The sequence below is a fragment of the Nematolebias whitei genome, chromosome 10, assembly GCF_014905685.2.
Source record: "Nematolebias whitei isolate Nwh7 chromosome 10, NemWhi1, whole genome shotgun sequence".
Classification (NCBI taxonomy): Eukaryota; Metazoa; Chordata; class Actinopteri; order Cyprinodontiformes; family Rivulidae; genus Nematolebias; species Nematolebias whitei.
In genome coordinates, this window is record NC_056507.1 from 47,327,637 (window position 1) to 47,332,885 (window position 5,249).

The window sequence follows — 5,249 nt, forward strand, 5'->3', positions numbered from 1 at the left end:
AGAGAAAGGCAGGGTGCAGGGCTGGATCCTTACAGTGATTGCTAGTATCACTCAGCCCTCTGTGAATAGTAATCAGCCTTCAGTGTGCTAATGATCCATTGTTAGGCTGATGGTCCTTCTTGAGCATGTGATCAGCTGGTTTTGGTTGTCAGTAGCAAAACTGGTTGATCCACCCTGAGACGGTGCTATTTAAGAGACTGAGCTGAATACAGCACCTCAGACTAAGGAAGTCTCTCGGATGAGAGACGAAACGTTTCTACAATTTTTTATATTTTATTTTTATTTTTTTGAATGTCCAGAGGACCAGATTTGATGTTTTTTAGATTTTTCTACCTGGATTATTGAGCATGCATCAAGATAAATGTATTATTATTAATATATTAAAGGTGAGTTGTGCACATTTGTTTTGATCAAACAAGTAGCCCTTTGTTTCTCTCAGTCCCACTGAAGTAGCTTTCAGTCTCAAAAAGGTTGGTGACCCTGATTTACATGAACGCTCCTACAAGAACCCTGCAGATGTTGGATGCTGTCTATCATGGTGCACTAAGATTCATAACTGGCTGTAACTACCGTACCCACCACTGCACCCAGTATTCACTGGTTAACTGGACATCATTAACTTCACGCAGACTCTCTCACTGGTACATTTTCATCTTTAAATCACTTCTTGGTCTGCTGCCTTCATACATCTCCTCCTACATGTCTCTGTGTGAGTGCAGCTACGGAGTGCGCTCTCAGGACATCATTACCTGCAGTGTTCCCTCAGTGAGGACTGAACTAGACAAAAGGACCTTCTCCTACTCCGCTCCTGTTTCTTGGAATATCTTACAAAAAGATTTGAAGCTCTCGACCTTGACCTGAGTGGTCTTAAACATCTGTTAAGTTCCTGGGAGAAACCAATGCAGCCATGTTCCTGTTTTTAGTTTTCTACATTGCCTTACAACCAGCTGTCTTTTTTTTTGTTACATTTTTTAAATACCATTTTATTTTCACTTCTTCTCAATTTGTATCCATCCTTTATGATCGTATACTGCTGTCATCACACTTTGTTAAAAATCAGGTGTCTCTTGTGAGTCCCTTGGCTCATTGGGATTAACCTGTATAAATAAAGGTTGAATGGACAAGGTGGAGGTGGGAGTGCATCAAGGATCAGCTCTGAGCCCCTTCTTGTTTGCTCTGGTGATGGACCGACTAACAGATGAGGTCAGGCAAGAATCCCCATGTTTGCAGATGGCATTGTGGTCTGTGGTGAGAACAAGGAACAGGTGGAAGAGAACTTGGAGAGGTGGAGGTATGCACTTGAAAGAAGAGTAATGAAAGTCAGCCATAGTAAGACAGAGTACATGTGTGTGAATGAGAGGGAGGAGGTGGAACAGTGAGGCTACAAGGAGCAGAGGTCACAAAGGTGCAGGACTTCAAGGACTTGGGGTCCACTGTCCAGGAACATGGGGAGTGTGGAGAAGAGGTGAAGAAAAGAGTCCAGGCAGGATGGAGTGATGGAGAAAAGTTTCAGGAGTGATTTGTGACAAAAGGGTGTCGGCAAAGGTCAAAGGAAAAGTTTACAAGACAGTGGTGAGACCAGCTAAGTTGTATGGTCTGGAGACAGAGACATGGACAAAAAGACAGGAGAAAGAACTGGAAGTGGCAGAAATGACGATGTTGAGGTTCTTCTTAGGAGAGACAAGGATGGAGAAGATCAGGAATGAGATGATCAGAGGTACAGCACTGGTTGAACTGGGAGATAAAGTTAGAGAGGACACACTGAGATGGTTTGGACATGTCCAGAGGAGGGACAGTGGTTTGGACATGTCCAGAGGAGGGACAGTGGTTTGGACATGTCCAGAGGAGGGACAGTGGTTTGGACATGTCCAGAGGAGGGACAGTGGTTTGGACATGTCCAGAGGAGGGACAGTGGGTATATTGGTAGAAGGACGTTAGAAATGCAGCTGCCAGGAAAAAGACAGAGGAGACATGTGGATGTAAATGGAGAGGACATGGAGGTAGTTGGAGTGAGGACAGAGTGAGATGGAGGAGGATGACTTGCTGTGGAGGCCCCTGAAGAGGGAAAAGCCAAAAGAAGAAGAAGAAATAAAGGTTGAATGGAGCTGATTAGCAGACCCACTCAAGCAGAAAACAGTGTGGAACACCTCTGGAAAAAGTCCAAACGAGACTTCACGCTAACCACCGCAGCGATGCTGCAATTTATATACAACTGAGTTCACATGTATGCGCGTGCTTTCCATCCTGCATTCAATTTATTTTGTGTCCGAATGCGCCGATTAAAAACATCGCGTTTTATTTTGAAATCCAAACCGGAAACGGATTAGTTAGGCGTGCGCGCGGGTCACGCACAGTGTGAAGTAGCAGCTGTCCCGTGTGCTCCGTGTGTGGCTCGTGTGAACCGTAGCAGCGTTTCTGAGCTCACAGGTGGAAAGAAAGAGTTCCTGAAGGTGGGTTCGTGTCGGCAGGTTCTGCTGGAACAGAACCGGCTGTCGGTTCATGTTTGGGTGAAGAGCTGGAGCGGCTGGTCTGCTCCCACGTGCTAACTCTAGAGGCATGCTAAAGCTCCAGGTCACACAGGGTGACACTGAGAGGTAACAGCCGCGCTTAAGTTGCTTTTACGTTGGATGCTGGAGCTCCGCGGCTTCAGCGGGGTGTTGCTCTCGTCAGTCCGCTTCAGGCTGTCTGATTTCGGTCAGCCGCGCTCAACCTGCCCCAAAGAGACGGAATGGTTCACTTAGGGACCGTCAACAAATGATCGAACGCAGTCACTCTTCAGAAGCAAAAAGCAATATATTTGACATGATTTGCCCCACTCACCCAAAACTTCGATAAAACTACTCTCCAAGACGAGTCAGACAGGCACACCTGTTTATTTTTCATTTTTTATGCATTTCATAATTTTACATAGTTTAATTTTTCACAAATCGGAGTTTTTGCTCAATAGCCTCCATGTCTTTTGACCCACACACACAAAACTTGCACCAAACTACTGTCCAAGACGAGTCCTTGTTCTGAAAAGATTGTCCACTTTCAGGACCAGACTTATGGCTTCTGTGTTTCCTGAGGTCCAAGGTCTCTGCAGCCAGCACAGAGAACATGCAGAGTCTCTCGGTATTTTCCCTGTTCTTATGCGTTTTAATCTACATACAAATTAAAAAAAAAAAATCAGTATATATATGGTTTTCTGTGGGTAAAAATCAAATTAATTCACCGCAGTTGTTGATGTGTGTACACAAGGAGCAAGCTTCATGGTGCGGGGCAGAGAGAACTTCCGGGTCAGACCACTTGTCAAAAAATCATGAAACCAAAACCGAGTGCCCGTTATCCTTTATTTTCATTTTCGTTTTGTGCACAAAATCGGATGACACTCGCTCATCAGATTTGTTCATTTTGGTTTAGTGAACAAAAAATGAAAAAACAAGTGTGTTTTTGTTTTTTCATTTTTAGTTTCTAACGAATAAACGAACTGCCTGAATGTACACGGACCATTATAATTACATCTGCGTTTGCAATCTGCAGGTGACCTCAGCTTTAAAAACTCGAAGCACACCCAGTTTTACCAGATTGGGCAGTTTTCATTTTGATTTAGTGGGTAAAGATTGCTTTGTCTTTGGACGGGCTGGAATAATTTGGGCGGAAGTGGAGTCAGATCTGCGGTTTTTGAGTTAACCTACATTTCAAACAATCATGGTTCAATGCTCCCCTGAACTTTCTCCATCACTTATTGGCTAATACCATCGGTCAGGTTGTTCACAACAGAGAACTTGTGAGTCAGTGGACTCCTCGTTGAGTGGGCTGACCCGTTGCAGCGGTACGTCGGAGCGACCGCCATATTGCATGTGGCAGAACTGCCGGTCAACTAATAAAAGAAATGCAATGAACGTTATAAAGCACTGTTCTACAAAGTGTTTTATGTTTATGCCTGTCATTCACATACACTAATGTATTTCGAAAACAGACAACAAATACAACATTTATAACTTTTAAAGTGATTATTAAAAATGTTTACTCCTAAAATATTTATGGTAAAGGTAAGAACTAAACCAAAAATAGGCCTATGCACTGAGTGTTTACAACTACTAATGTGTGTAACACTATTAGTCTGGTGATAAATATAGCAATATTCATATTGAACATTTAATCTGTGTCTATAATAACCAGATCCTGAAATGTGACGTGTTGATTTTCTGAATAAATTACACGAACATTCACATTTAACTGTTTATGCTTAATCACATTAATGAATGTAGAAACACCAATATATCTTTACAGGGGGTGGGGGGTATTGGGTGTGTGTGTTCCAACAGTACATATAACAATATATTGATTGGCAGTGTTGCCAGATAGTCGAAGTTTTCCAGCCCAAAAGTTTGTTAAATACTGCCCGATCACACAAAAACCCGCCCAATCAATATTTATATTTACTGTTTGAACACACACACACACACAAAATACCCTACCCTCTGTAAAGATATATTATGTAAATAATATATTATATTATGTATATTGTATTATGTAAAATTATGAAATGCATAAAAATGAAAAATAAACAGGTGTGCCTCGTCTGACTGGTCTTAGAGAGTAGTTTGCAAGTTTTGTGTGTGTGGGTCAAAAGACTGAAACGTTATTGAGCAAAAACCCTGATGTATGACCATTTAAATTATTTTAATATTATGAAATGCATAAAAATGATAAATAAACCCGTGTGCATCGTCTGACTAATCTTGTAGAGTAGTTTTATCTAAGTTTTGGGTGAGTGGGGCAAATCATGTCAAATATATTGCTTTTTATTTCTGAAGAGTGACTGCGCTCGATAATTTGTTGACAGTCCCTAAGTGAACCATTACGTCTCTGAGTTGGGGCAGGTTGAGCGCGGCTGACCGAAATCAGACAGCCTGAAGCGGATTGACGAGAGCAGCACCCCGCTGAAGCCGCGGAGCTCGAATATCCAACGTCCAACATCTGTTTGTTGGAGGAATGCCTGTTCCCCGCCGCGGGTAACCTCACAGACAGAAGTGGTCAGTTGTAACCATGTGTCTGGATGTAACCAGGTGCCTGGTGTGTCTGGATGCAACCATGTGGTTGGCTGTAACCATGTGTCTGGATGTAACCATGGTTACAACCAGTCACATGGTTACAACCAGCCACATGGTTACATCCAGACACATGGTTACATCCAGACACATGGTTACAGCCTGCCACATGGTTACATCCAGACACATGGTTACATCCAGACACCTGGTTAC

The 5,249-nt window shown here is 42.9% G+C and overlaps 1 protein-coding gene across 1 annotated transcript in view; it reads left to right on the forward strand.

The window, feature by feature from the left end:
• Positions 1-2,326: 2,326 nt before the first annotated feature.
• Positions 2,327-5,249, forward strand: part of aass (aminoadipate-semialdehyde synthase) — a gene marked incomplete at its 3' end in the record, with an annotated part of 190,092 nt that continues 187,169 nt past the window's right edge. Inside the window, 1 exon segment of the mRNA XM_037683658.1 lies at positions 2,327-2,450.